Source organism: Cataglyphis hispanica, chromosome 2 (genome assembly GCF_021464435.1).
Source record: "Cataglyphis hispanica isolate Lineage 1 chromosome 2, ULB_Chis1_1.0, whole genome shotgun sequence".
Classification (NCBI taxonomy): domain Eukaryota; kingdom Metazoa; phylum Arthropoda; class Insecta; order Hymenoptera; family Formicidae; genus Cataglyphis; species Cataglyphis hispanica.
The window spans coordinates 4652796-4673195 of record NC_065955.1 but is presented as its reverse complement, the minus strand read 5'-3'; the positions used below and the strand labels follow the sequence as shown (position 1 = coordinate 4673195).

Here is a 20400-nt window from a genome sequence, read left to right as displayed (position 1 = left end):
ACGTGTAATTAACTTAATTTATCTATAAATTTTAATATAGAATTGAAAATGCTTGACGTTTTTAGAAATGATTTGAGTGAAATAACTAGATAATTTTACTTTTAAAAATTTTGTTTTATTATTATTTAATTATTGTTAATTATTGTCATTTATGCTTTAATTACTTTATTTAAATCCATCAAATTATTTATATTCTAGTTTAACTTTTACAATAAAAATAATTAATACAATTTTTAAAGCGAAATTTTTCCATGTACTTAAATGTAATTAATTTCAACAAATAGCGTTCGAAGAAAGTCACATTTCTTAATCTAACTCCCGATTCTTGTATCTACGATCGCATTGCACGTTAGCTCAAGAGGCTGAAGAATCTTGGAGATTCTCTCTCCAAAGGCCATAGATATTCTGGGTAAAAGGTGCAGAGATAAAAAGGGGATTAAGACGCGGCGGGTTGTAGCTCGACCCATCTTCTCATTCTACTTCCCATCCTCTCTCTATCTCTCTCTCTCTCTCTCTTGTCCCCTCCTCATTCTTCCGTGTAATTGTAAACTTACACTCGCGCACACCATAAATTTCTCGCGTCTTGGCTTACTTTTAAAATTTAGTATTCACGCGAACCGCCTATTCCCCGAGCTGCTACCCTCTGCTCATTGTGTGCGCAGCAAGAAAAGTCTAAAAAAGTTCGAGCAATTCCGCGCCGCGAGTACCTGATGTATTGATGAGAAAAAAAAACACGCTCCACATCCGGTCTATTGTCTTGCGCATCCTTTTATTGCATCGTACCACTTTTAATATCATTCACCTTTTCTATCGTTTTATGCGAAAGCAACTTCTCAGTTATTTGCAATGCCATCTCTGCCACATGATTTCTTTATTATCTTTTTTTTTTATCCCGCGTTATCAAAAAATTATAATTTAATCATTGCTTGAATTGATATTAAACATCTTTTAGTATTGATTTTCTTACTTTATCTCTCTCTCTCTGTTTATTTCGCTTTTTATTATTATTAATTCTTTGAGTACGCACATTATTGTTTATTGTTTACATTATTGTTCAATGTTCATTTACTGTTGCATTATGGATGCTTGTATTGAATTGTGTTATATAAATCCAACTGCAATGAAAAATTCTCCAAAGTCAAAAGAAATTATGTTTCGATATAGAATTTCTTGTGAAATCGGATATATTTTTATGCGATCTTTTACTGTAATATTGAATTTGCGAATTTATAATGTAAGCTTTTTCATTTGATTCTTGTCTCTTGAACGCATGTTATATTTAGGAAATTTTGCTTTAGCTATAAAATAACAATAACAACAAAGGATATATAAAAATACTAGTATTAATATTTAATGATAAATATTTAATAATAAATAACAAATGATATTCTCTTATAGAAAAATGCGATATGTAAGCGGAGATGAAAAAATCTCTGATGTTTACGAAATCTAAGAGAGAAGATACAGATAGCATGTGCTTAAAAATAATTTGATCTCGAGGTGTTATATTACGAGGATTTGAATAAATAATGAAAACTTCGAAGAAAGCTCTAGGGGAATCTTTTTTTGTATAAGTTAGGAATCCAACTCCTCACAACGAAGGGATCCGCGTTACTTCTACTTTTCGCCTTCTTTTCGCCACTTTTCTCTTTCGCATACCATATGTAGGAAAGAAGATTACCGCCGCAAACATAATTTTCCCCTCTATCTTATTCCGTTTTCTTACTCCTCTCTCACTACTTTTCTTTCGCTTTTACAGAGCTTGCTTTTTGGAGAACTCGGTCTGTCTCACTTTCCGGCAAGGCCAATCCGATGAAACGAGTCACTCTCCCTCGTATAGAAACCCTCGCGCGTTTTCTATTCGCCGAGAAAATGAGATCATGCTGAATGACGACGAGGGTGGCATAATTTTTGAAAATCCGCTTGTCCTTGTATAGCTCCCTTCCAGAATAGAATAATATGTTTTCCTTTAACGAAAATTCATGCAAATATTTCGCATCTCGCCAGTCATTTATTTACAAAAATTTTGTTACTGTTTATGCGATTTAATTTTCTTTCTTCACGGCTGTAAACTATATTTTCGAAGATTCATATATCTTGATTATTTTGGATTATTATAAAATGTATTATTTAATGTGTAATTTTAATTATAAGGTATACATAATTTATCTGGAAAAATAAATTTTTACACGCGCAGATATGTTTGAATAGTTTTATGTAAAAAATAGTACAATTTTTATTATATATTTTTATATCAATTAATTTTTAATTAAGAATATATAAATTTTACAAATTGGATATTTTATGTGTTATACATTTTCATTACTGAATTATTTAATGCTTTAATTTTTCCACAGTGGTTTACAGCTGTGAATTCTATTTAAGTTTTATCGCGTTGCTACAAGATATTATTATAAATAACTTCCGAATGCAATGACATACTTTATTTGCTTCGTCAAACGATTTGTTTTAATTTGCGACGTGACGTAAATACAAGACAACGATAAACGCGAGGACTATGGCAGCATAATACCGCCGCGTGATGCAGCGCATAAATAAAGATTTATTCATAAATAAGAACGCGATGTAGTTTGCCATGAGCAAACTTTGTACGCGAGACATAATGTAAAGTTTGCCGGTAAGCTTCGACCGCCTATCTACGACAAGCTCCACCGTCGCTTTTTGATATCGGCGACGCCAAAAGAACCGGCTGGAATCGCCCATGGAATAAATGTAAAGCGCGACTTTAAACTTGCAACCGTAATGTGGATGGACGTACGAAATGTCATCCTCCCCCTGTCGAGCTACAGCCCGGTTGCCTGCCTACATAGATTTTTCCCGACTATGGAGAATTTCCCCAGAGGACGGGCGCGTAAATATCGAAAGTATGAAAAATGTACCGGACGATAGAAAAAAAAGTTTATGCTATAAATAAAGATTTGCTTATCTCATAAATAACACGGGCGATCGCGGCGGTACAAGGACTTCAAAGTACGGTATAAAGAGTTCGGGGGTACCTTAAATGTCTCACCAGCAACAGGCCATATTTTTCGATACGAAATGCCTCCTCGTGTGTGACCTCGCAAATTTTCGTCCAATATAAATGTGACCGGGATGTGTTATTTTAGAAGAATTTCTCTTTATTCCAGTTGCAAAATCATAATATATAATTTGGATATTGGATATTGGATTTTCTCTATAAAACAAGACGATTGTCGTGAATAATAAAAACGTAAGTTGTTCAATTTATCGCGATTGCAATTCTCCTCGTCTTTACTTTTAATCAAATGTTATTTTGCCGTAGTCAGTGTATCTTATCTTAGCTGTAAAACAAAGACAAATATTTTGCGAGTATAAATTTATACAAATATCACGCGTTTCTTTCACGAAATATAAAATCTTTTGCTAATCGAGACATTTTGACATCTCTTGATAACGACATTTTTCCATAAACAAAGAGATTTATACATGCTGTCTATAAATAAATATGAATATATCTAAACATATCTTTATCCGCAACACGGATGGTAACAGATTGCTTTGTGCGACGTTAGTATACCCCCGATGCCGAGTCGAAAGGCTCATCGTAAATTCTGTTTGAATAAATGGAAAGCCCCATTTAGAATTTCGACGAGACTCACATGGGCCAATAGAACGTTACTTCCGGATGGAACTTTCCAACTATACCCGCCGCCACTCCGTACTTCCTGCGACGCGGTGGTAGATTCCCTCTCTTACAGTAGCGAGAAAATACCACCTCGAGAAGATATCATCCCCTTCGGTGGTGGTGGCGGCAAAGGAGACGATCTAACTTAACTTAGCTACCGTGCGGCTGTATCATAGCAATAAACATTCCCCCCCCCCAGCGCGCGAGGGTGCGAAGAAACGCGAGGAAACGCAATTGCTCCTTCAGCACTCCTCCTTTATTTCGGTACTCTTCTTTCCTCTCCTTTCGCGAACGGTAGTTGACCCACCGTCGAGCTTTTTCACGAGTGATTCTCCGTTATCATATAACTAAAATTATCACCGTCCAGACGAAGTTTTTACGGGAATTATCTTACGTGAATTCCTCTTGTCTTATGTTCCCCGTAGATAACGTTCGTTCATAATTCTGATTAAAGTGCATATAGTAAAAAATATAATACCGTTATTATATTAATAATAATGATACCATTAATTAAATTACTTGTAGAATATTTTAGTTATATAATAGTGACATTTGAGAGATGATATTAGATAAAAAAAACATAAATAATGATGCGTGACGTCATATTTAATGTATGCGATAGCTTTGTAAAGAAAAAAATTGAATAGTTAATATCATGGTGTGACGATTAGAAGTATGTGATTGAAACGCACTATCATTAGTGTCAATAGATAGGAAATGGTAAACTGCGCTCGCGCGCAGAATCCGGTAATTATTCACCTTTTAGTAGAGAGCAAAAACTGATATAAGGAGAGAGATAAGGAGTTTCTGAATGCAACGAAGTTGGTAACATCGCGCAGTTGCAGGTACTTTAGCGCTTCCGTTTTTGTACAAGCCGGATGCGCCGGATATGTTTGCGAAGTTCGAAGTACGGAAAAAGCCTTTCTAGCGCGCGCTACGGAGAAACGTTCTAGGACTGCTCCTTTTTGGTTTCCCGAATGTCATCTTCCGCAGCCAATCGACTTAAGCTGCATCCACACCAATAACTTAGCACTTTGCACTTAAGTAGGATTTCCGGTGATGAGACGAAAACAGCAAGCAGGGCTTTGATATCGTGGCAGCTAGCAGTTGCGGTGAGACTCTATCGGCAGAGAATTGATCGTCAAACATCTTTTATGCTCGAGTCATATATTTAGTAGAATAATTATAACTCGAAAAAGATATTCGATACGCGAAAAGAAATATTTTTTCGTAATATTCTTCTTGCTTTGAAATTAACAAAAAGTATTTGATTCATCGATAAAAATCATATTTTAACAAAACGTCGATATGCTATAAATTTATAATTTAGCGAGTAAATGACTAGAATATTTTTGTTATTAAAAATATGGGGAAATATATAAATTTTACAAAAATTATGAATATAAAGATTGATATGCGACTCTTTTTCTCATCGATATGAAAGCACTCGCAGGAAATATGGTATATCGATTTCAATCCGCCGGATTCGTATGTTTCTAATCTTTGGCGCGATTCCTCGCAAACTGCGTAAAAGCGATTTGCCCGTGAAAGAGTCTCGGTTCCGTATAACTTTCACGTTTATGAAGTTGGAGATACAGAAAGTTTTCCTCGCGCCGCGAGAAGCGCGCGCGATCTCGGAACTTCGTGGGCGAGCTTTTGTCTTCTGACAAAGTACTTTCGATGGCAATTCGGATTTTCATATCCTTCGTACACAACATATTTTTATACGCCAAGTGAGAACATCGAGCTCAATACCCCGCTGGCGATTTGCGGCGGAAAACAATTGGAATGATTCAACGGACAAAGAAAGCTGGCCTACATTAAAGTATGAGTTTACCGAGAACACTTAATTATGGAAGGAAAAATATTACTTTTTATTTCTTATATTCTTTATCTTTCATTTAATATAAATATGATATATAAAGCTTTAATATAATTATACTTTTTATTTTATTTTATATTATAAACATTATAATTTTTCTATTTCTTTCTCGACTGTTTATTTAACTATTTTTCTATTTTCTATTTATGCCTAACCGCGAGAAATATAACTTATGTTACAAAGAATAAGAAGAAGAATTAAAATATTATATAATAAAAAATAAAAGAATGAAAAATATGAATAATTTTATGAAAAACGTGAGAATATTTTTTTCAATGCTATAAATATAAGCTATATTTTTACTTTGTTCAGCATAAAAGCATAGAATTATCATTCTATCTTCATATAAAATATCTCGATTCCATCTGAAAAACGAGAAAAAGTACCAATAGAGGAAGTTTTCGCAAAGCAAAGAATTGGGAACTCTTGTCTTTCGACGATCTACATCGATGTACGAATTTTCCTATGGAGTGAATTTTCACATTTCAAAGAAAATACGTTAGAACAATTCAATATTCTCCAAGTTGGAGAACACGCGAGCCAGTGTAAGAGCTTTCAATATATACATTTCAACGCTCGAATTCTTTTCCAAATATTCTTTTATATCGATCGCGCATATACATGTCATATCGATTCCCAACAATCTCAAATAAAATAAAATTAATTAAACGAACAACCATTATTTACGAAATCTATTTATATATCTAAGGATCAAATACAATCTTGAACCCTACAAATCTCGTGCTTGAGATTGTATCAAGTTACACGTTACGCTTGCTTAGAACAGAGAAATAAATCATGGAATTTATAATTTATATCTTATATATTTATATTAATAACTGTCACATAATTGTACATAATTGTCACTTTATCGAGGACAATTTTTGATTGCTTCAAAATTCCACGAGAGAGACTTATTCATATGCATGCATCACGAAAATGCACTCGATTACGATCGCGAATTTATTAAATGATTCATCCGATTTCATATTACACTTTCGAAATTTTACTTTTATATATTCACTTTTATGTATTCACTTTCGAAAGACGATGATTTCCGGCTCATCGAAAAAATCGCCAGCAAAATATTTTGTTTCCGATATATGTATTTAATATTTTTGTTACGCGTAACTTCGTTGATCAATAATAGTAATCATTAATAATTATCGTATTAGGGAGAGAGAAAATGTCCGATATTTTATCTAACATCGTCCATGCTTTTCGCAGTTGAAGAAAGAACTTAGAAACGTTCTTGGAATTCGTCCGTACGTCTTTTCCTGAAATTAGTTTGATGCGCGCGAGAGAGTACGCAATATAAACATTATTTCCTTATTCAAAAACTATGCGTACCGTGAAATGTTGTAATGTAGTCGACAAGAAACACGACAGGAGAACTCGCCATAGACGATTCTTAATGGAAAGGAAAAAGAGAGGATGCGACACCCACTATAATAAAACCGGCCATATTATATCAGCTTATCAAAGGAGCGCTCATGATACAATTCGTTCGTCTATATCTATACATAGAAACTCGTAGTTTATGAATATATTAATTTTTTTGATCAACGGAAAGGATACTGATATGAGTCTATTGTCTATTTAATCTATTTAATCGCGTTCGATTATGTTGTATCACCGAATATTGATAAGAAATTTGGCTTGTGGGGAATTTGCGTATTTGCTAAATGACGTGTGAATTTCTCTAGAATTTTTCGCGCGCCTTTTTTTCGCTATAGTATAATATTTAACCATCGCGAAGATAGACGAGAGTCGGAAGAGGAAAATTCTATTGTTAAAATGGAATATCGGACACACATATATTTATTTCGGTTACGGGACGCAATTGTTGGAATTTTGAATTAATAGAATTTAATATGTATACAATTGGTCGATATAGGGTGAATGTATTTGCGCGCACGTGATTGGCTGGACGCTTAGTCGAGACCAATAATAAGCACAAGCCTTTGAAGTACGTCGCATTTCCGTTAGTTGTCAAAAGGTAAGCGTCGCGACTAGTTGAATTTCGGTAAAGTAGTTAATTCGTCGTAAAATACCGGACACAATCGTCGTTATTACATGAAGATTACATTTTTCGGGAATGATAGCGATCTCCACTTAATCGCGTGAATCGCGATCGAGATTTCGTGACGGACGCTTTAATGAATCGCGTGCGCTCTCCTTTAATACAATCGCGCGTCTTCGCTACCGTCTTCGCTAGTCGTTAGAACGGTCGCCATGACACCTTGGACACGAATTTCGAGAATGATGAGGAAAATCTCGGGTGATTATCGTGATTATATAGTGAGTAAATATCTCGCGAATGATAGTAATTGATATTTAATAGTTCGCGAATCGCGGGGATTTTGTCTTTCTTCAACGAAGAACAGCAAAAGAAAATTGTGGAATAATTTTTTCATCGATTTTTTTCCCGCATTTAATAATGAGCATGGATATTTGCTATTCCATCGATCTTATTTGCATTAAAATTTCACGAACAAAATTCACGACATACGGATAAATCGTTAAACGATTTTATGACCGCGCGCGCAAATTTACATTTGATATTATACTTTCGAAGTATGTATTTACTTTTGCACAATACTTTTTGTATTTAATTTCGATGCGAGAAATACGTCGATAATTTCTGGATCATTGTGGAAACAATCGCTAGTAATATTTCATTTTTGACATATGTATTTAATGCGACTTATTACGCTTCATTGATCGCGATAAATAGTTATATTAATTACTATTATATTAAGGAAGAGAAATGTTATATCCATAACACCTGATGTTTATTTCATTACAATACGTTCACGCTCTCTCGCTTTCAATAGTTAAAAAAAGATAAACATTTCATCATATAAAATTATCTCGACGAGGATACACAGTATATAAACATTCTTTATTGGAAAAACAGGCGAAGCAGTGAAGGAAAGAAACACGGGCAGGCTCGTCGGATTATTCCTGGAATTGATGGGTGGGGGAAGGAGCACGTGCTCCCGTTCGTCGCGACCGTCACGTCACGTCACGCAGTTGAGTTTCGAACACGCAAGGTATCGGGCGATTGTTGTGATTTCGTCAAGATTAAGTCTCGCGAACGATATTTATTTATTGTTTGAGCGTCAATTTCTTCTATTCGTCCGTCAGTCATCGAACGGCAATCGTCGCGTACGATCACGCGTTATCATAAATGGGAACTATTGGCGGGGCGCATTTACGTTGGGCATCGAATGCGAACGTGTAAAACGCGAATTTTTGTGAACGCCGAGAAAAAGTATTGATCGAAAATATACGTACATCGCGAATGTCCTGTTCCAACGCATATAGCCGCGATAGTGAATCATACGAACGACGTGATATGATAACAAGTGGAATAAAATATAATTGAAATACAAAAATAAATCGTGAGTATAATTAGTATAGTAGATCGACTGCCGTTGAGAGTGTTGAATAAATGTACCGGGCGATTATTGTGTATTATACGAGTGCAAGTGCTGCGAATGTCTAATCGACGTTCGATTGTAATTATATCCGGTAAAGTCAGGAAAAATGTCGGGAAAAAGTATAAGTGTCGCGAGTATGTGTTTTTTCTATAATGTTTAATATTTAAGGAAATAAGGTACAGAGAAAAGTATTGTGTGCCATCGTCGAATTTTAAGTATTACCGTGATAGTGATATTCATTGTCAGTAGTCGATTAATTCAGTTATTTGTGCGATGGATCATCGATCATTGATAACCGAGTTTCAAACAGCAATGGATCAGACGAGAAGGGAACAGAGAGACAACTTCAGGTGAGTTTATAATTATGATGATAATTATCTCATATTTTAATCCATATGTAAATGGATACGATTATACACAATATAATATAAAAATTTCGTTTCTTTATGAATATATTACTGCAAAATACGTAATAATATGTAATAAAAAAATTATTCAAAAAATATCCGTCAAAAATGAGATGTATTTTTCATATTTTATCCGTTAAAAATGAGATGTATTTTTCATATTTTTTACATCACATTATTTACATGGTAATTATTAACATAAGGATTATTAGCTTATAATGCCGACGCATTAAATTTAAAATTTTTTTAATACGTGTATACAATATGTGTGCACATATTTGTATATTTTATAAAATCCTCATTTAAAATTTCATTATTTTTTCATAGAGGAAGCTTTTTTTATTATTATAATTCAATAATTGTTTTTTCATTATTGGAATTTCTTATTGTGTATATTGTATATGTATATATATATATATATATATATATATATATATATATATATATATATTAAATACTAACAAGTGTGGTTAAAATGATCCAATTTCATTAATAACGTAGTAACATTAATTTACAGCTACTATTATTTTTATTCATATTTTCTAAATATGTTTTCATGTTTTATTTATTTTTGGGTATACTATATGTATAGAGATTGAATTATATATTATATTTATAAAAACAAAAGGAAAGTAATTAAAGTAAATTTTATAAAATTAAAGGAATAAATATAACAGAAAACTGGGAACACATTTAAAAAACAGTGTAATTAAGTTTCAAATTTAAAAAAACTTAGTTATGTACGAATTGATTTTTTAAACCCAGTCGACTTTTGATACCAACGAGATCAGCTCGATTTAACTTGCACATGAGTGTACGGGCCTCGTTATGTTTATGGTTCCCAGTGCGTCGAGTTAGTTGGAATTAGGGAATTTACAAAGCAATCTCTATTATCGTTGGCTGCGCGTTGGCTCTCCGTCGCACTGAAATAATTATACTTCGATGAATATCTCGGTACGTCATGTCCTCTAGTAAGCCGCGTCGCCTCGTGGCCGAATCGCTCGCGAAGTTTGCGGACAAGCCCGCATAGTCAAGCCCGTCCTATTTATCGTAGTTTGTTTGTCAGTATTTATGGCGCTTTGCTCCACCGATTTTTCCAGAGGAAAATAATTTATTACGCGGAAACGTCCCGAGCTATCCTTTCTCTCCCGTTTCTCCTCCCTAACTTGTTGTGATTTCTCGAGTCTGCGTTTTTACGGCGCTATCACTATGACACATTGGCACCTTTTTTTATTTAAAAAATTACTTGCACGTCATTTTAAATCACATAATTTTAGAGATTTTCGATATTTTTAAATATCGCGTTAATAAAGAAAATAGAAATGTGTGATCTATGTGAATTTGGGGCATTCTACTTTGAATTAAGTTTTCAACACAGGAAATGATCATATTTCGTTTGTAATTATTTGTAGTAATAATAATTTTGTCATCGAAATCATAAAAATTACATGTCATCGAAAATACAAAAATACAGAAAAAAAAAACAACTCAATTTTAGGAAAAAATAACTTGATTCCAAGATAAAAAGATTGCTGATATATTTTAATAATTCAGAATTGTTTGTCGATATTTAATTTTTTTCCACGTTTGTGAGTGCCTTGTTTAAAAGTTATGATATATTTATATATTGACGAAAAATACAACTTACTTTATCAATTTTCAAGATATTTTAAATCTGTTTGCACTATATTTTTTAGAATTATTTGTAATTATTTATAAAGATTTTTTTTTGTTTCTAATTAAATTCTTTAAAACTTATTAGCATATTAACAATAACCTAACAACGATATAGTTATTAAGCGATTCAATTAAAAACGAAAAAAATACTACATCTACGTACAAACGAAATATTATTGTCTACATTGAAAACTTAATTTACTAAAAATAGGTGTGCTCGAAATTTACATAGATATAAAAAAAGGATTATTACGTTTTTGATTTTATTATTAATTTAAAATTAGACAATTAATTAATATACGAATTACGCTTATGATTTTCACAAATTTTTTCTTACACTTCACACTGAATGTAAATCATCTAAATTATCATACATTGAAAACTTGTGTAATTTACAAAAAAAAAAAGATCGCAACATATGCATATTTTTTTATAAAAAATTACACAAGCAAAATTTTCAACATGTGATAATTTAAATAATTTACATTCACATCGGTATGAAGTATGGGAAAAATTTTACGACAAACATCATCAATACGTAATATTAATCAATCATCTAATTTTAAATTTACAATACACGTCATTTTATCAAATTTAGATTTACAACATATGTCATCATATTTATAATATACTATTATAATATATATGCCAATAATATATCTGTTCTACTTTACATAAAAATATATATTTTCTTTTTTTGAAAATATTAAATAAAGCACAAATAGAATTTGAATTACGTAATGATCGAAATGTAATGTAGTCATGACGAATACGCGAGAGGGGCAGAGTAAGCGTGCCAGAAAAGTTACGTTAATCGAAAAGTCTCGTATTTGGCTGCGAAATAAAGTTGGCATTTCTCGCATGCACAACAGACATCGCGCGGGTAAAGGCATCGTCTCGAGCTGTCCCGCGCAACTTTCGTGTCTCGTTCGTATTCGACGTTGCACGACACAAAATTTGCAAGTAAATAAACGGGACCTTAAACGTCCATCTCTCTCTCTCTCTCTCTCTCTCTCTCTCTCTCTTCGAGTCGCTGGTATACCGACTCGAGTTCGTGCCAAGTAACAAAGACGGAGCTTTAAACAAAGAAGCGGAGAGTGAGGGAAACGGTGAAATCTCCTGTCACGGCATTAATTAATCGTCTAAACTTTTAAGTAAATCGTCGTGCGGCATCCCTCGTTTCTCTTCTTCCGCCTTTGTCTTCGCCATTCTGCACCGTCACCGACCGGCATCATCGGACTATTTATTATTCGAACCGCGCGACGAATGTTTCCAAAACATAAATTTCTACCGACGTGGAGCAACTTTCGAAAAGCTCGTCGTGACCAGTGGCGACGATAAATCCCGCGATTCCAGAATGCAGAGATAGGATTAAATTGAGGGAGGATGAGATTAGAAGGATAAGAAAGTATGACTAGCATTTTGGTAACGTATTGGTTGGAAATCGGAAAAGTAGAAAATCTCTGGTTAGTTTAGATTCTTGCTATATATTATTAATTTGAATGCGTGAGATGTATAGCTGGAAAATGTAACTCTGTTACAAGTTAAATTTAAAATATATTAATTAAATTAATTCGTCTGATTGATTAAATTAATTAGATTTAGATGGTATATTAAAAAAGCCTGAATTATAAATTTTTTTTTTTTTTTTACGGAAAATAATATAAATATGTCTTTCGTGTACTTATGTGTGTAAGATCAAGTTTTTCGTTATTCAAATATTAACTTTAATTACTTGCTGAAGTAAAGAAAATTAGTGTGAAAGCATCTGTTCAGGGTGAAGTATAGCTTGATGGCAATGTAAAAACATGTCGACTGTCGTTTTCTTTTAAATTCGAAACGATCTTATTCTCGGCGATGTAAGAAACGGCGGGAAGGGGGACATTAATTTCCGGTCTCTCGTTCGCCTCGTTTTTACGGTCAGCTTTATGCCGCACCACTCAAATAAGCTGAAAATTATGTGCTGTGTAAGTGGAGAATGGGGAACTTTTCCCGAGGCAGTTTGTAAGAAAAGCTGAAAAGATATCGCAGTAATTTTATGCCGTAATGTAGAGTCAGGCTGATAAAGATAACAAAGAAATCCATTGTATACATGACTGAAAAAAATCTTAACCTTTTTTGTACCTGAATATTTATATATATATATATATATTTTTTTAATTTATTTATTCATTTTTATGCAATACCTATCTATTTTACTTCACTTAATTATCAGAATCATTGACATCTCTCCGATATTGGCAATATAATGTAATTAAATCAATAAATTAATTACAGGCATATTCCCAGAGCCAATGATATTAATTGTGTGGGTAGATAAAGAGAAAAGGAGAGAGAGAGAGAGAGAGAGAGAGAGAGAGAGAGAGAGAGAGAGAGAGAGAGAGAGAGAGAGAGAGAGAGGAGAGAGAGAGAGAGAGAGAGAGAGAGAGAGAGAGAGAGAGAGAGAGAGAGAGAGAGAGAGAGAGAGAGAGAGAGAGAGAGAGAGAGAGAGAGAGAGAGAGAGAGAGAGAGAGAGAAAGTATTTATATGCACGTTGTTCAGTATATAATTTAGCACGCTTTTAAGGGAGCGTAAAGGGTTCAAGCTAAATTTAAATCTTTGAACATATGAACAGTTTCGAAACTATTAACTCACGAATAATAGATATTGTCCCACTTATAGTTATCACGCGCTAGATAGGAGTTATCGACTCCCCTGACGACTGTAATCGCAGAAGTAGTTTCAAGGATCCGTTTTCAGCGGTCGACGCTAATAGTAACGCGATATTGAGTTTCCGTTGTATTTACGAGTACCGGTCTTTACCGCGAGGTAACATAGGTATTGCCGAGTCGTTAGGTTACCGCGCGACCGCGATTCCACAGTGCAATATTACACTCTACTTATATCGCGAGCGTACCAAGTGAGCTTTGCAAATGGCGGTTTTGGATTAATTAGTTTTGGTTTGGCTTGGATCACATTGCTGTTACTCCATATAAGCGCGATTAATTCGCTAGTAATCTAACTTCTAAACTAGAAATGATCATTCTATTTAGGAATCTTGATGTAATTAGTGACATTTTTTTCTTCCCTATAAAAGGATTCTCTTTTAAAGTTCTAAATTGAAAGAAAAAAATATTCTCCACCGTATTAAGTATAAGAAATAAGAAAATTTCAACGTGAAGATTAATATCTTTAAGCATTAACTTTAATATTTTCGTTATCTCTCACAATTAAAAGTGTCATCCGGAAAAAAATGTTAGTTGTCCGAAAAAATATTCTAATTAATGGGAACTATTTTCAGATATTGCGTATGAAAATCATTTCGATGAATTAAATTTTAGACTCTCGGCGAAATTTAGGTTGAAATTTTTATAACCTAATGCGTCGCAGAAAACATTTAAAGAAGTTAGAACATATCAGGATATTCAGGACTCGTAAATTATGAACGGAAATTATTTTACAATTGACTCTTTTGTTTTTCATAAATTAGATCATCTAAATATTTTTTTTTTTTTTTTAATATTATATATTTATTGATCTCTAACGATCTTAATGATCAAATATAACTTGCTCATTTTTTTTCTAATTTTTACGCTACAATAATTTGTATTATATTTGTTGTAAAATCGTTTTGTGTACAAACCTACCGTTTGAATCAACACACCTGAATAAACATTCATCGACAGTGCGTTTCTCCCCGGTAATCTATTGAACTAATATTTTTATTTGTATATGTATCGTATATACACATCGTATATACACATATAATCCAGATTGCAATACCATCGTGTTTATTATTAATAATACATGTGTAGTATACACATATGCTATAATATTATGTTCAAAATCAATAATATTTGTTGTGAACTTGGAGTTAATGGATGTAATAATGGATCAAGAGAGCAAGTTATTGGATTCATCTGCCCACAAGTGGTATTAATATCATAAACTGTCATCGTCTCTCTCTCTCTCTCTCTCTCTCTATATATATATATATATATATATATATATATATATATATATATATATATTCTCTTTTCTTCAAGTACCTTTTACCCTGACGTCTATTAGAACTTGGTTATTCAATGCGGTCTTTTAATAGCGCTTTAGCAATGACATAATTTATCTTTCAATGATCGTCTCGATCATTACTGTCCCGCCGTCTCATTAATTTCTCAAAGTTTAATCATAAATCTGTATAAAAGAAGGAGAAGAGATGTCGAGAGGCAGAGATATAAAGATGAAAAAGAACGACTAATTGGCCATTTGATTTATGATAATTATAAACAGTTATGATAATTACATCTTTTATTTTATAAAAGATTAATGTAGCGAGTGAAGAGAGATAATATCCCTCAAGTATATCTTAGCAATGTATTTGGGACAGATATTTCCATCTAAATAATTTTATGCTAATATGATATATATTTTTATGTTATATTTTTTAAAAGAGAACGCATAGAACACATGTATTAAAATACACTGCACACATGGAATTATAAATAAGATTCTATACAGAATTCTGTCAAGATTTATAAATCGTCTAAAGTAGCGGGCTTTAGAATCTCGAGTCTGTTCAGGTGAGGCAAAGGAGGAGCAAAATATGTTAACAAAAGTGATGTTAGAATGTACCTTCCATAGTCAATTTTTGTCAAGTTTTCATGTATAAATGTACGTAGAGTTCGCATAAGATGTGGAGAGCTGGTTAACTTTTGAACTTTCCTTGAGTAATTTTTAACAGATGCGTTTTTTTTGTAATAATACTATTACATAGAGATGGGAAGAGCGTGGATAAAGGAACGCGAGAAGATAGAAATCCAAATCAAAATAAAAAAAATATAAAAGTCCGCGATGCATCCTATTTAGTGCACTTAACGGACGATGACAAGTCAGCTCACACGCGTGTTTCCAGTTCTTTTAAGTCTACTCTACTTTCTTTCAGCATCACCTTGGAATACCGCGATGCATTCGTTGTTACCAAAATCAGGTGATATCGAGAGAGAGTCTCCCTCTTGCTCTCACTTATTCGATAGTTTCCCTTCGTATATGTATAATGGCAACGCGATCATTCGGAACATAATTCAGCCCCAATGATCGTCTCGATCGTTAATGTCCCGCTCTCGCGGTCTCGTTAATTCTCCGGCTTGAGCCTTTATACGGCGCGCGTTTAGATGTGGGTGGGGAGGGGAGGGGGAAAGGGAGATGACGGTAGAATTGCGGCGTGTGGAGGCGCCGTCCGTATGGATGGGAGAATGGGGGGGGGCCGGGGGAGGGCACCAGAGAGAGAGATAGTCACTATCAATTTTCCTCTAATGGGAGTGCAACGCCGTAACGAGGTCGTACGAGAGAACCGGGGGGGTAACAGTGTCGCGAGCGATCGCACACTCGCGGTAACGAACTCACGACATATTGCGTCACCGACATTAATGACGTAACGAGAGAATTGACGATGCCACGCTGCCTCTCAGACTCTCTAAAGCTCGGAAATTTTCCGGAAATTCGAGTCTTCAAAGGCCCTCTCTCTTTCTCTCTCTCTGGCTTTTATGGTGGCGTTTGTGGTGAATTCAAAAGCCGGATGATGATTTTTTTTTAAACTTTTCTTATTAGATCTGTCATTCTAGCGCGGAGGCGCCGAAGCCTCCCGAGGATGCAACTTTTATTTTTTAAAAGCGATTACGTGCTCGAACCTTCGGGAATTGGAGGAAATAAATTTTGATTGTAAAGTACGAACGATATTAATCTGATAAATCGAAACAATCGGTTTCGCATAAAACTTTTGAACACATTAGAACAAATTGTTTATCGAGAAATTTTGCATCGTATTATATAGTAGATGTGCACATAGTGCATATGTCAGATAAATGTGTCTTTTGTTAGACGCGCACTGTCATCGCGGAGATATGCGAATGTGCGTACTTACCGCATTACGTATTACGGCACGGAATTTCCGTATTTGCGTTACGGCTGGTATCTAGACGCATCGTGTCGCTATGATATACGGATTTACGTGATGTTTACGGAATTCGAGCCGCGGTTGGTGTCACGGAAGACGACTGGTGGAATTGGAAGCCGCCACTAAATCATTGACTTACCGAGTTCAAACGCGCCTCCGCTTGACGAGGCCATGCGCTTTTACGGTCGCACGCTTGCCACAATTCAGAAAGACAAAATAACTCTCTCTCGTATGATTACGATATATATTTTAATACACTATATTTTATTCATAGTTTAACAAAATTAGAAAAATAAAACATTCAGAAATTAATGTATTTAATAGAGATTACGTGCGCGGATTTAGTGTACTATATGCAATAATTAAGCAATAATTATTTTTTGAATATTATATAATAAAATATTTTGAATATTTCTCAATAAAGTGTAACATATATATTCCCTCTAATATCAAAATTCAAGTGAATTTAATTGATATTTGTACGTTATATCTAGAAAATTATGATGCCACATGTGTAAACGTGGAAAATGAAAAATCGACGATCTCGAAAATGATTTATGGAAATCTGTCTTTTCTCTCTCTCTCTCTCTCTTTTTCTATCCAACATTTGTTGACCGATCGTATCGTTCGATGTAAATGCGTTTCATGAATATGCATGCATGCTTTATACGCATTCCCTAATTATCGTATACACAATTTTGCTAATCGATAACATCGAGCTGGCGTATCGCAAAAACATTGTATTATATCCACGCCAAATGCGATCCTATTAGTTTGTGCAAATCAGTTTCGTGACCCATAAAAATATATATTACACTTACAAAAAATATAAGCGAAGACGCTCACACACATACACATAATACATTTTCTAAAGTAGTTTTTAAAATAATGAATAAATATTTCGATAATTTTTTTTTTAATTAGCGCGAGATTATTGCAAAGCAATTTAAACGATCAGAGAAATTTTTTGTTTTTATTATTTTATTTTACGATCAGAAAAATTACGACGGCACAGAAAACTGTTCGTGAAAAATATGAAAATTTAAGAGAGATCGTCCCCCTCGTCACTGACAATCATGTCATTATGATTTTGCGCCCCGGCAACGTGCAAAATTTCTAATTTTATTTCTAATTCTCGTCCTCGCATGACGCTTCCTCTGAGTCGTCGTCGACTTTCCCGGAATTAACGAAGATATTTTCGTAACTCTTTCCGCACACACTCCCAGCGAAACGGGGAGGACTAGCAATGAGAAAGGAGGGCATCGCCACCCGCTCTTTCCTCCCCCCTCCCTCGTGGAGGATGAAGTGTCGGCTAATGGCGATAAGCCGTCCGCCGGAAACGAGCATTTCTGCGGGAAGTTGGCGAGTTCAGCGTTTTCATTCCTATCCTCCGCGCATAGTGCGCAAGTGCGAGAGAGAAGGAAAATGCGATCTGAAAAGAAAAAGGTAAAAAGGCGGAATGAGAGATTTGACGAGGTAGCTGAAAACTCGCGGCAAGGAAAATTTTCAGTACGCGCTCGATGATGCTTTTTCATCGGTCGGCTTTTTCGCGTCATGAAGTTTGCCGGCGCGTAATTCAGAGCTTACGGTTGTTTCAAGTTTCATACGGTTTTTACGACGACGGATCCCGGCGCAAAGAGAACAAATTCTCGAGGCTACTAGCGCGGATAGTTCGGCGAATATCGGAGGATGAGTGAGAGGGCGGGGAGTAACGCGCGTTGCTTCGTTCCCGACGTGCAGAAATTCTCTGTACGGACTACGAGAATGCGTGGTGAGAAGCGCCATGAATCTCGACGATTTTGATATTTCGCCACGATAAAGATCGCGCGTTCCCGTAAAGATAATTATAAGAGTCTCTGAACTTAAAATTCCCCAATGTTCCGCGCACATTTGTGACATATATCTATAGTGTAGTTATAAAAAGCTATAGAAGAAAGAGAAATAAAATAAAACGGGGATTCATTATTCGCGAACTTCCATATTGTCTCAATAAAATTCGAGATATTGCGCGGCATTAGATCGCGGCAAGTTACGATCCAAGTTTCACCTTTTCATTACTTGTTTCTTCTTTATTGGCCACCCGCGATATTCGATGGTGTCGGCCATTTGGAAAACTTGCAAAAGAAATTATACCTGTGTCGCGCGCAATAACGAGTAAATTCTTCTTTGCGACAAGTTTCCGCTGGCATTCTTCGAAAACTCATCGAGATAAGTGGCTCGCTTTGATGCGCTCGAACCAACATTGCTGAGAATTAACGTCCGCAAAAAAAGAATCAAGAAAAAGTGCTGTATTTATCGGGAGAGTCGTCAAAGTTGTGATTTGTCATAAAGTTCAACAAGTAAATTGCTCAGAAATTTTGTTACATTTAACGAAAAAGAAAGAGAGAAAAATATTAACTATTTGTTCAACGCATTTTTAATTTTTCTTAATTGATTTTTATGCACTGATTGCGCATAAGCAGCAGTTTGCTGATTAATTTTTTTTTACGTCGCTTGATTTAAAAAAAAAAAAATTAATTAAATTATCCGACATGTTATTTATTGCGATTGAAATTGTATACGATTGTACTATAGATATCGAAAAAGTATCATAAATGATAATGATAATATTTAATAACATATTTTCATGGATAATGATATTTAATATGCGAATATTTCTCTTCATGTTTTTATAATAGCGAACGTATTTTTTTCTTTATGAAATTCGAGATGGATATCTTTTGCATTTCATTAAAAGCGCGAGCGATAAATTGCGCCTTGAGAATCCAACTTGCTGACTAATGTAAATATTAGGTTCCGAAGAAAAAATATACGATCTTTATAAGGAGTCATTAATTATTCTTATGAAAGTGTTACTGAGATCTTGAAGACTTCCTGCGCTGCACTCGTCATGATAGGAAATGGAAAAAAAAAAAAAAACTTTGCATTAAATATTTTTCTTATTGCTTGAGCGCGTTTTTAATGAGTAAGCTCGATAACAAGCTGGAATAAATTTACTCTTGAGGAAATGTAAGTAGTAGCCTTTTAATACTTCATAAATATAATATACATATACATATATTTTTAGATTTTAAATTCGAAACTTTATACTAAATTGCTTTTAAGAAAATGCAAAGCAATTAGAAATTAATTTGTCCTAAATATTCACACAAATTATATTTTTTAATCTATTATTTCTCTTTCATGAATTACAGTTTTATCATGGATTTTTTGTATAATTGCTGTACATCAGAAGGATATATCAAAAGTCTAAGTAATACGATACGTATAAAAGTGTCATTTGCACATTTTAAAAACAGACTATTCAATTATTTTGTGAGAGATAATATAAAATCCTTTCTTCTCTTTGCTCAGTGACAATTTATACATCAAATATATCGCGGAATATT

General features: G+C 34.2%; 2 protein-coding genes across 5 annotated transcripts in view; one reads left to right on the top strand and one right to left on the bottom strand.

Moving 5' to 3' along the window:
- LOC126859042 (protein rhomboid) overlaps nt 1-20400 on the top strand; it is a 108713-nt gene that overhangs the window by 6965 nt on the left and 81348 nt on the right. The window contains exons 1-3 of one of the 4 annotated variants that reach the window (XM_050609945.1): nt 7549-7850; nt 8470-8956; nt 9164-9345. The exons of 1 other annotated variant lie outside the window; for it this stretch is intronic. The gene's annotated coding sequence lies outside the window, so the exon portion shown is untranslated. Of the gene's footprint in view, nt 1-7548; nt 7851-8386; nt 9346-20400 lie in introns of those variants that run through there. 2 more of the 4 variants (XM_050609942.1, XM_050609944.1) reach the window with 2 other exon arrangements.
- LOC126859029 (elongator complex protein 3) overlaps nt 1-20400 on the bottom strand; it is a 97721-nt gene that overhangs the window by 57697 nt on the left and 19624 nt on the right. The gene's annotated exons all lie outside the window — the stretch shown is intronic.